This window comes from Pyrus communis, chromosome 3 (assembly GCF_041283825.1).
Source record: "Pyrus communis isolate YQ-2024b chromosome 3, ASM4128382v1, whole genome shotgun sequence".
Classification (NCBI taxonomy): Eukaryota; Viridiplantae; Streptophyta; class Magnoliopsida; order Rosales; family Rosaceae; genus Pyrus; species Pyrus communis.
In genome coordinates, this window is record NC_142567.1 from 26,675,342 (window position 1) to 26,688,129 (window position 12,788).

The window sequence follows — 12,788 nt, forward strand, 5'->3', positions numbered from 1 at the left end:
TGTTTAATAACCCACTTTTGTTGGAAGGGTGTATGAGCTCTACCTTTTGAGAAATACTTCAAATTGTGATGGTTAGTTTGAATAATAAAATGGTTTCCTACCAAGTATGACTGTCATTTTTGAATAGCATGGATAATAGCCAATATTTCCCTTTCATAAGTAAATAAATGCTTGATTCCTTGGACAAAGTGCCTTGTTGCTGTAATACTGCACCAATGCCTAATCCTGATGCATAACTTTCAATCACAAAAGGTTTACTGAAATCAGGCAGTGTCAATACTTGAGGAGAAAGCATGGCCTATTTAAGACTGTGAAATGCAGCAGTAGCTTCCTCATTCCACTTGAAACTGTCTTTTCTGGTAAATGCAGTGATAGGTTTAATAATCTTGCCAAATTGGGGTATAAACTTCCTATAATACCCTGTTAACCCAAAGAGACCCATCAATGCTTTAACAAATGTGGGCATAGGCCAATTAGCAATGGCTTCCAACTTTGAAGGATCTGCATAAACACCCTTTTTAGAGACCATATGGCCCAGGTACTCTACTTGATCCTTACCAAGCACACATTTTGACTGTTTTACAAACAAAGTATGTTCTTTTAGTGTAGTTTTCAGTGTATCAAAAACCATCCTCAAATGCTACAAATGTAAAGCCCAAGATGCATTATAAACCAAAATATCATATATATAAAAAAAAAAATTAAAAAAAAAACCAAAATGAATTTTCTGAGATGTGGCCTAAATATTTCATTCATGAGACACTAAAATGTAGCTGGAGAATTTTTTAATCCAAAGGGCATCACCAAGAATTCATAATGCCCATCATGTGTCCTAAAGGTTGTTTTTTCAACATCATCCAGGTGCATTCTAATTTGGTGGTATCCAGCCTTCAAATCCAACTTAGAAAAATATTGTGCACCAAATAGCTCATCAAGTAACACATCAATAAGAGGGATAGGAAATTTATCCTTGATTGTGATTCCTAAGGCCTCTGTAATCCATGAACATTCTCCAAGTTCCTTCTTTCTTCCTTACTAGTATAACTGGAAAAGAATAGGGGCTGTTACTTACCCTGATGAATCCAGAATTCAAAAGATCTTGCTATCTCCATTTTTTTTTTTTTTGCACAGGGCCATATCTATATGGTCTACTATTAGGAGGTTTGCTTCCCTCTAGTAATGGAATCATGTGGTCTTGAATTCCATGGGGAGGTAGGGCATTTGGAGTAACAAAAACCATCTCATATTCTGCCAATAACAAATTTAACTCTACTAGTTGTTGAGTTGTGAGATTTGAAGAAAGAGAAACTACTAAATCACCATCAATGTTATGCACAGAAGCTAACTCGGGCTTAATGTGGTAAAGCACTGCACCCATGGTACTGTATTGCTGCAATAATTTATGCATTTGTAAAGCTGAAATATCCTCAATACATGACTAGAAGTTCCTGGACTAGTGATACAGTAGGTTCTTGAATCTTTAGAAAACTGCATATATAATTTGGCGAAATCCCAAGGGATAGGACCAAGAGTCCTTAACCATTGAATACCCAATACAATGTCACACCTTCCCAATGGAATAGCATACAAATCTGTCACAAAGTGGAAGTCTTGAATTTTCACAGAAGCTTGAGCTAAGGTACCTTTGGTAGCCACTTTACCCACATTAGCAATTTTGACATTAAACACATGCTTAGTATCCAAATAGCTTCTCAGTTGTTTCGCTAATCCTAGATCCACAAAATTATGAGAACTACCTGAATCCACCACTATAGTGACAGGACAATTCTTGAGACTTTCATAGTATTGATGGATGAAAGGGCAGGTGTACCAAACAGAGCACATGCAGTTATCTCATGTTCCTAATTTTCTAACTCAACAACATCATCAATTACAGGATCTTGAACATCAATTAAAAGCAATTGTTTCTTCTCACAAGTATGTCCCCTGACATGTGTATCTTTGCGATGAAAACATAAGCCATTTCGTCCACAATGATCAACTTCTTCAGGTGTTAGTTTCCTAACATTATTGGTTTTCATACGATTCTCAGGCATGGTAGTAATATTAACATTTTGAGACAGTGGTGATAAAAAATTAGGTTGAATGGCGAAAGGTTTATATAAAGATTTCACCTTGAGTTATGTGGTTTTGGCTTCTACTTGTTGAGCGTATGCAGTAGCTTCAAGCACATCCTTAGGCTTAAAGAGTTTAACATCATGCCACAACTCAGGTTTCAAACTACCAATGAAATAAGATCGGAGAAAACCAGGACTAATATCCCTTGTACGATTTGCCAATCTTCGGAATTCAAGAACATAATCTCGAAGTGTGCCTGTTTGCCTCAACTTCACCAAATTCTCAGTATATCTTCCAATTCTGATGGACCAAATTCTTGGCAAAAAACCCTTGTAAATTCCTCCTAATTTGGATAATTGATGAGACACTCTGCCCATTGAAACCACTAAAGACCTTCTCCTACCATATGGAAAGATGCCAGTTTTACCTTCTTGGTATCGTCAATGCTAAAAAACTCAAAATAATGCTCCGCTCTATAAATCCACCCCAACAGATCATCACCCTCGTTGAACCTTGACCTTGGAAAATCCATCTTCAAGAAAGGTTGAGGAGGTTGCTGATTGCAATTTTGACCATTGTTTGGACGAGCAAAATTAGGGTTCATGTGGGTCTGGAGATGGGGATCGCCGGGAGTAGCTTTAGAAGATTCCCAAATGATCCGCCATTGCTGCGGTTCAAGATAGATTGCAATTGAAGTAAAATCAAATCTTGGGTTGACTGGAATTTCTCCTGCAAATTCTTGCATTCTTCCTGTGAGCTCTTGAATTCATCGAATTTAGCTTCCAGATTGGAAACTCTTGACTCCATAGTTTTGCGTGAAGCCTGACGCGTCATACAACAACGAAGGATTGAGAGAAATGAACGACTGGCTCGATACCAATGTTAGAACCTTGCTCTACGTCTTCAATGGTTGCACAGAGAGATAGAATGCCAGATACCAAATATCAATCCATTAACCCTTTATCTTCTCTTACAAGCTGCTACATGTAATGACAACCAAAACTAACAACCCAGTAACTAACTAACTAACTAACTTCTGCAGACGTGTTGCCTATAGAATTATGACACCTGTCATAGCATCCTAACGTAAATTACAAAGTTAATGCCTTAAAATCATAATGATCTATCCTTTGGGAGTTTTCTTTCGGTTTCGAACACCCAAATGGACGAAATGCAGCGGGTCTGAGGCGTAGTGGGGTTTTGTGGGTGTTGGAAATTATATATTATATATTATAATATATAATTTTAATAATTGAATGAAAAATATTGTTAACCAATTTCTTAGAAAGGTTATGTTGTTTAGTTGTGTTCCCTTGATAAATGATGTATGCTTATAGATGAAAAATTACATCTTTTTGATAAGTAGAAATTGGATTCTATATAAACCATGAAACCATTGGTATTAAATATAGAAAATTAGAGTTAATTTTTACTCTTGAGAAATAGGGTTTCCCCACTTTGTTTCTCTCATGTTTTGTGAGTCAAATTCCAAGTCGTGTCTTAAGAGTACGGAATATATAAAGTTCGCCAAAGTCCGAAGATTGAAGTGCTTTGACTTCGGATTATAGATTGTTGAATCCTGGGAGATGGACGCCTACCGAACTACAAGCAAAAGAGTAGGGGCGAAATTTTGTCTTTAGGACATTGCGTTTATGCAAGCCTCAATCTCCAAGTTTGTCAGTTTTTCTAACTTTCTTTTTAGTTGTTTATATTAATCTCATACATAATTGATGTTGTGAATTTCTTTATGATTATTATCATTGAAATTATATTGTTATTTTTCATATTTTCTAATATTGCTCCAACAGTGGGTTGCGCGAGGAGAGGCGGCTCGGTTGAGTGAGAGCTGTAATGGTAGTGATGATATGGGGTTGGTGGTGCCATGCTGTGAGCAACTGAAAGTGTTGTGCCATTCTTCTGTGGGTGGTCTTTGGTCGCATTGTGGATGGAACTCGACTTTAGAAGCTGTATTTGCTGGTGCTCCAATACTTGCCTTTCCTCTGTTTCTTGATCAATTTCTGAACAGCAGGCAAATTGTTGAAGGGTGGAAGATTGGCAGGAGGGGTAAATCAGAGGTACAAGATGAAAAGTTGATGACAAGAGAAGAAGTTGCTGAGCTTCTACTTTGCCTTTTAGAAATTGACACAAATAACATTTGAAGTTATAAATTGTTGCACTATTAGTCTCTCTGTCCCTTTGATTATTAAATTCAATGTTATATTTTTGACGTGACACCAGGAGTGTGTAATATATGCTTTACGTCAAATTGATGCAATGTAAATTAACAAATGCCAAGTCGACAACAGAATAAGGTAGCAGTTAGCAAAAGCCAACTATGCTGCAATATTTTTTTAACTTTTTTAGTTCTTTTGACAATTTTTAGAAAACGTGAATTAAAACAGTGCTCATAAGAATTTCGTTAGTTTAAATCACATGAATGCAAAATATATTAACTTTTGATTATTGAACAAAACAAAACAGGAGTACAGCAAATATGTGCGTGTTAAAATTGATTAAATGATGTGTTTCAATTTTTCTTTCTTTGATCTGAGTTCACATCTCTTTTATGCGATTTAGATTAGAATATTCGTCTAAAAAAGCGAAGACTTGTAGACAAACAACGTGTGCATTACTACGTACTTAAATCTTTCTCTTTTGGTGAAATATTTGCTTAATTAAAATATAAAAATTTGTAGACAAACATGATAGTGCATTGTGCTACTTAAAAAGTTTCATTATTGGTGAAAGTGAATGGTACTTGACATATACATTATAAGTTGGATTCCCCACTCATCGTTTGTAGACAAACATGACGTGCATTGTGCTACTTAAAAAAGTTTCACTATTGGTGAAAGTGAATGAGACTTGACATATACATTTTAAGTTGGATTCGCCTCCCCCCCGTCCCCCAAAATCGTAAATTCAACGAATTATTGCAAGCAGTTAAAAGCGCAAAACTTTTGAGAGCATTATTGCAACCAGTAATATCATAAGAATATGTGGATAGACACTGTGGATAGAAACTTTTGAGAGCATTATTGCAACCAGTAATATCGTAAATTCGATGAATTATTGCAACCAGTAATATGTAAGAATATGTGGATAGAAACTAAGAAATATATAGTATATAGTGTAAAGTACAAAAAACTACCTCAACTATTAGTGTCACGACACTTTCATGCCTCATCTTTTAAAATTGACAATGTTATACCTCATCTTACGAATTTGTGCTAATGTCAGACCTCTGTCAATTTTTCTGTTAATTTCTTTGTTAAATGCTGACGTGACCCGACACGTGTTCCACTCAATAATCTAATTGGATTAAAAATAATTAAATATATTTTTAATAATTAAATATTAAAAAATCTACACCTTTGGTTAGCAAAATTGGATCTCCTGATGCTGCTTATTCTTCTCTTGTGCTAGGGATTAGTTTCTTCTTAGATTACTGCTACGACTTATCTCCTGATGCTTGGTGCCGAGAATTACTTGACACTCAAATTAAACCCTCTTTTTGACAATTGTAGTATAAGTATAAGTAGGGATCGTTCTGGACCGGGGATTAGGAGGGATTGTTAATCACTTGGATTTGACTTAAAAACGTAAAAACATAATATAAAACACTAAACTAGACTCAAAGAATGTAAAACTAAACTTTAAAACACTAAAACAAATCAAAAGACTCAAAATGCTTTTAAAAACACAAACTAAAATGCTATACTAAACTCGAAGAATTCAAAATTAAAAATAAGAAAGATTAAGACTAAGACTTTAAACGAAATATGGGGGGATTGATTTTGGACGAATTTAAACTAAAATGGATAGATTGTAAAGAAAACAAATTGTAAATATGAAATTGACGGAAATGAATGGATGGTATGGCTAGCTAAGGGGTTCTTCTCCACATATGTTATACTTGCATAATAAAACGATTTCCAATTGCATTTCAACAAATCATTAATTCTCAACACCCCGGGTTAATTAGGTCCGCTTAAATTAACCGTCAAGTTTTCCTTAAGTTAATGAATTGGATGATTGCATACGACAACCCAAAGCATTCCTCACAAGTTCCCTTCATGAATTGCATAATAGAGAAACAAGCAAGAATCATTAAGCATCATGAAAACTATAAGTGTTGACGAGGCATTCGTTACTATGATTGCATGAAACTTATGCCAAGAATTCGTTTAACGCGATTGTTTATAAGCAACCTCCACTACTTGTGAATATAAGTTCATAACGATTAGGTGAAACTCACTTATATTCTAGCGTCATATTCATGCATGAAAATTAAGCGTTCATTCTCAATAAACATACATAAATAGGATATCAATCAAATAGTTAAACAAATTGAATTCACAACTTATGAAACGTAATTAAAAGTAATCAAATCAAAATGCAAGCATAAACATATATTTCGAATCCCCCCCTAGCTAAAGGGGGGTTTAGTTCCTCATACAAAACAAAGAGAATTGAATTTAAACTTTGAAATCAAAGAAACACCTAAACATTCCAACAACTCAAACTTGAATTGTATGAACGTTTAGGCACTCTTTTCTTCCTCGTTGTTGTAGCACAAGGTCTAAGGTGAGCTTTGGGGATTATGTGAAGTGTTTTGGAGGGATGGGAAGTGGTTGGATAGTGGCTGCAATGAAGGAGAAAAACTGCACAGAAAATGGAAGTGTTTGTAACTGAAAATGTGTATGGAAGAGTGAATGAATTTTGAGGAGTGTTGGATGCTTATTTATAGGTGAAATGGGGGAACAAAAGAGGGAATATTGCAGCTAGGAGGGGATGAATGATTATGGGTGCATGTGTTTGGAATAATGAAGGGGGAATGTATGTAATAAAACAACTAGGAAAAGTTATGGAAAGCTGGAAATGGGAGTGGGAACTCACGGCATTGTTGGGTTGTTTATGGGAGAATAAATGTATGATAATGGCTAAATAATTAAAGGGAATGAATGGGAGTGACACTAGGTTGGTTATGCATGTGAATGCAAGGAGGAAAGCTGAAAATGCAAGGGAAGCTCACGGCACAATGTTGTTTTGCTTCTTGAAATGCATGTGAATGCATTTGAGTGTAATATGAAAAGAATGACTAATTAATGTATGTAGGGTTGATATGCATGTGAATTAGGTTGGAAAGAGGTGGAAGTGGAATGTTATGCAATGATAATGTCTTGTAAAGATGCTAATAAATAATGCATGTAGGGTTAGCTAGGTTGGCTTTGTTTGGGTGCATGTATGTTAATGGTGGTTTTGCATGTGAATTGATGGATTGTTTTTGATGGAATGGATGGTTCTTTGCATGGCTATAAGGGATAGAATAAGAGAGAATGGGCTAGGCCCTTTGTTTTATGTCCAAAGTGAAAATAAGGCCTTCAAATTCGTCCAAACTTTGGCTCCATGGATAAGCTATCCAATCCATGCCCAAAAATGCTCCAAATGGCCTCAAAATGCACTTTCTTGCTCCCTAAGCCCTTAGAACCTGAAAACACACAAAAGAAGCATAAAGAACTAAAATAACTAAAGAAAACATAACGTAAATGTACGAGAACAAGCCATTTAAGTCGCATGAATATGCTCCTATCAATGCTGCTTTGTAATTGTATCTTTCATGACTCCTATATGTCATTTGACGCAGATTCAATGCGAATCCAAGGTGTTGAATGTGAAAGCACGATGGCAAAGCGTCCATGGGAAATCTTTGATTTCACAACTAACGTGTTGCTCTCCAGGTTTCTTCATTTCTTTTCGTTCCCTCTAAAATTAGCTAATGCTTCCAACAGTATGATACATAGCCACTTATTGTACGCTTTGATTGTAAGTAGAGTAGTTCAGAATATCGCTTTGCACCCGTTATCAAGTTTCTATTGATGGTTGGTTTTTTTTTTTTTTTTTTTTTTTTTTTTCCTTTTAGATACTATAGGAAATTTGAACTTCAAATCTATTCTTACAATTCCACAATATGAAAAGTTGGAGGTACAGGAGATTGAGAAATTTCTGGTTTCTTTTGTTTTTCAAACAACCATTGACAAACTCTGGTTGAGAAAGGAAAGAGGATGAGATCGAGATTGTACAGGAGGCAGAGAGGTACAAAGTTGAAGGTGAGGGGGTTAAGACCAAGTTGGATGCCAAGAAATCACTCACTTGAGAACTACACCTAAAACATGAGGAGCATCATGACGGATGAGAACGTTGATGGGAAATTGGACCCTGCACACATGCTTTTGTTGCTACGGACTAATAGAATGTTATCTGCTGGTCGTCCACACCTGCCAGAATAGAGGGCAAAGTTTGCTCCATAGAGCTTCCTTCCAGCACCATCTGATGACCGTTTTGTAAATAAGCACGAGCGGTACAATTAAAAGTAGTATGATGATGATGCTTTGAATGACGGTACCTTACAGGAAGAAACATGATCAGATTTTATAGTTTATAATCCATCAGTTGATTAGAAGAATGATACTGGAAAGATAATTAACAATGTATATGGATGCAATCAAGAAGTAAGATGATGCTTGTACAAAGCAATTTAGTTTCATCACATCAGCGGTGTAGAAGCGTAAATCTGCTGATGAAGGTACGTGTTGAACTGGGACAAAGGGATCCATTAGCAACTAAAGCTGCAGATAATGATCAGTTGCCCCGCAGAAGCTGTCTCAAGCCTCTTACGTGGAGCTGAGGTAATATACTTACAACTCCAGCTCCGCTATGTAGAAGTGTTTATCGACTTGACTACAAAGGAGAAGCAAACATGCGTATGATTGCTCCTATTGTTTGGTCAAATAATTTAGAGAAATCGTTGTCATATTTGCCTGATGGCACATTGTACGAAAACAAGTGTCAAATATGTTTAAATCTTACAGGCTTCACTGAAATAAATTTTTTTAACCCATTTGCCACTCAAATCACATCTTGTTTATTGTATCTGACGTTTCATCTGTTTTACTTATGTAGAATTCTGAAATTTGACGATGGCGGTGTTTCCAATTTTAGTATGTGTTGTTTTTCTTCTGTTTTGTGTTCCAGGGCTTGAAAGAATTCAGTACAATTAGCACCTCACTTGGATTCAATTGATGGTTAAAATGATTGATTTGCTGCAAATTAATTAAGTAGCCAACAAGAACTTGCAAATTAAAAGGAAATTGTGAACATGTAAAGCAAAGCAACGACAACTTAAGAGAACTGACCGAACAAACAAAATCAGTTCATTGACAATTGAAGAAACGAAAAGTACTAATAAAAGAAATTAAAGCCGATCAAAATTGTGGTATAAGTCTTCAGGAACAAGTTTTGCAGAAAGTGAAAATTATGCTGAACTTGTATGATATGGTGGCATGAACTGATCATCCATAAACGAGTTATTCCAATGGTTCATGTCGAATAAGGATTGGTCGCCCACATTCTCAATGGTACTTGGATTGCAAGCTTCCTCTAAATAAGGTAACAGACCAGATATAGTCGGAAAAGGGTCTTGTTGGGTTTCAAGATCCAACAAGCCAATATTCGTCCAACGAACTTGGATCCCAAGCTTTCTCTACTACGGCTCCATCTGCAGCAACTACAGAAGCTGCTGGCAGAGGCAGTTCTTGGGTTTCAGGGATTAAATCCTCTTAACATATTTGGACTCAAAGGTTGCTGTTGGATAATGGCCAAATTAGTGCCATGTTTTGTGGCTTTTTTCAAAGCCATGTTTTGTGGCTTTTTCAAAGCAATGTTTTGTGGCTTTTTTCAAAGCCATGTTTTGTGGCTTTTTTCAAAGCCATGTTTTGTGGCTTTTTTCAAAGCCATGTTTTGTGGCTTTTTTCAAAGCCATGTTTTGTGGGAGAAGGCTTGGATTAAGAAAAGCATAAAAAGAGCATTTGGAAACCATGGGCAACGGATGGAAGAGAAGGAAAGCATCCAAAAGAGATGGTGTGAGCATTTGGCTCTACCATGGGCATAGGTGAGAGAAATCAAGAGAGCTAGAGTGAAAGATCTCTTGTGAAAGAACTCTTGGGGTAGAGTGAGGCTCTTGGGAAAATTCTGTGAGTGGGTGTACAAGGGATATGGGATTGGGTTATGTCGATTTAACTCATGTGTAACTTGTACTGCTTTTCTCATAGTGAAGAGCAATATCTCTCCGAGGATGTAGGCAGGTTTTTGCCGAACCTCGTAAATTTCTCTGTGTCTTTATTTCTTGTATTTTATTTTGTTCAACTGTGTGTAATTTTGGTGAGGTTGTAATCTGAATCTCGGTTCCGCACTAACGAACGGGCCAAGGCACAACAATTGGTATCAAAGCATCATTGGGGGCTTTGGTTCGTTGGAGGTCCAGATTTGTTGTTCACCATGGAATTTTCAGTTTAGCAGTTTAAAGGGAGAGGCGGTTTTGCTCTTGGTAAAGGAGAGTAATGGAAGCCTGAAGAAATGGAAGCCGTGTTTAGGGATGCTTGGATCAACTGCGAAAGTTGATGTTGAGGAAGAAGACAAAGGCCTCTTTCTTCTTACCTCACTTTCAGATTTGTACGAGAACCTTGTGAAACTTTACTGCAAGGAAAGAAACAGTAAGTTTGGAGCAGGTGCAAGCTTCTTTGGTGTGGAATGATACACACAAGAGACCATGGATGATGGTGGGCACAAGACTGCTTAAGCTATTCAAGGTTGAAATCGTGGAAGAAAATTGGAAAGAGGATCTGAGAGAGACAGCAGGTTCGGATCCAGTTCCGGAGGCAAGGGTCCACAGTGCTACGGGTGCAAGGCCGGGTTAGCAAGTTTGTGGTGGAAGACTTTGAGTATGCCCTCTAGGTACTCGAAGCAACACTTCTCCTGGTGATGTTTAGTCTCAAGTGTTGCAGGGGTTTTGCAGCAGGTGGAGCTATGGGATTCACAGGTGATGAGAAGGTCATGAGGTAGGAGGAAGTGTGAGGAATGTTTGTCTGGCTCGACGGGTGTTGCTGGAAATGGGTGCACTGACGAGTTTCCAGGTTGCAGACAATGAAGAGGAGGAAAACCTGCTGGAGGAGACGAGGATGTGTTGAGATCCTGTTTGAAGCTAAATGGTGATTTTTAGCTTGCAGCAGCTGCACATGCATTGGCAGTAATTGAATCGGAACAGGACCAATGAGGTTGATTCAGAGTGTGCATGCTGGTACGTAAGGCCAATGGACTTTGGTACAATTTGGCCAAGGTGGAGATTGTTGGATAATGGCCAAATTAGTGCCATGTTTTGTGGCTTTTTTCAAAGCCATGTTTTGTGGCTTTTTCAAAGCAATGTTTTGTGGCTTTTTTCAAAGCCATGTTTTGTGGCTTTTTCAAAGCCATGTTTTGTGGGAGAAGGCTTGGATTAAGAAAAGCATAAAAAGAGCATTTGGAAACCATGGGCAACGGATGGAAGAGAAGGAAAGCATCCAAAAGAGATGGTGTGAGCATTTGGCTCTACCATGGGCATAGGTGAGAGAAATCAAGAGAGCTAGAGTGAAAGATCTCTTGTGAAAGAACTCTTGGGGTAGAGTAAGGCTCTTGGGAAAATTCTGTGAGTGGGTGTACAAGGGATATGGGATTGGGTTATGTCGATTTAACTCATGTGTAACTTGTACTGTTTTTCTCATAGTGAAGAGCAATATCTCTCCGAGGACGTAGGCAGGTTTTTGCCGAACCTCGTAAATTTCTCTGTGTCTTTATTTCTTGTATTTTATTTTGTTCAACTGTGTGTGATTTTGGTGAGGTTGTAATCTGAATCTCGGTTCCGCACTAACGAACGGGCCAAGGCACAACAGTTGCTTTCTACTGCTTCACCAACAACGATCCGGGAAGCTTCTGGCATAGACAATAATTCATCAACAGTGAATGTTTCATCAGAGAGATCATAATTGTAAGCAACATCATCCCCATCGGTGAACTTATTGATCTCAATCGCGACTACAATCTCACTACCTAAGAAAGAACTGCCTTGTGGTGCCTCCTCTTCAACGGCACTGATCACATTGATATTTTGTGATGATGAACCTTTTGATACCACTTGATCATCTTCTTTTTTCATCTTTTTCTTTGTGTTGCGCTGCTTCTTTGAATTCGGCACTTGATCCTCTGATGATGATGAAGTCGAACACTTTCTTTTGTTAATTCTGGACCCATCCTTCTTCCTCAACTGACAAAGTGCAACATTAAAATCGTAAATTAAATTACTGTTGTTATTCCTAGACCAGCAAAATGACTATATTCATCTAACAGCCACCTCTCGTGGTCCTCCGGACCTTCATTCTCGTACCGAAATGTTCTTTTTTGTCCGATATCGGTAGGCCTTCCATCGACTGTACCCTCAACCCGTACGGTGACTGCTTTTCCAGTCCAACTACCTCCACATCCCATCTTGCGATCGATGTTGGTACCCTTAGGGTTTAGCCTCTTGAGCTCGGAGAAGAAATGCAAGGCCGGTTGATCGTCAGCAAGTTGAGTTCCTCCATAGGCTTCCCAAATCTCCGAGGGTTCTGATTTGTTGTCGAAGAAGTTGCACTCATGTATAAGGTGTTGTGTGGTGGCAATAGCGGTATGTTCTCCAAAAAGTTGTAGAGGAAGTGGCCGATGAGCTCTTGATCGGTGGGTTTGAAGTGGAAACCCAACGGCACAAGGGAATGATTCTCAATAGCTAACAGTAACTCCAGAAGAAGAGATGGAGTAAACTGATTAATGCTGTCTATTTTCTTGTGTTTTCGATTGCACAG

The 12,788-nt window shown here is 37.7% G+C and overlaps 1 long non-coding RNA gene across 1 annotated transcript; it reads left to right on the plus strand.

The window, feature by feature from the left end:
* Window positions 1–7,680: 7,680 nt before the first annotated feature.
* On the plus strand, window positions 7,681–12,788 carry LOC148698240 (uncharacterized). Its single transcript, XR_015961012.1, has 2 exons — window positions 7,681–9,719; window positions 11,844–12,788. It is a non-coding gene; the product is annotated as an uncharacterized LOC148698240 (long non-coding RNA).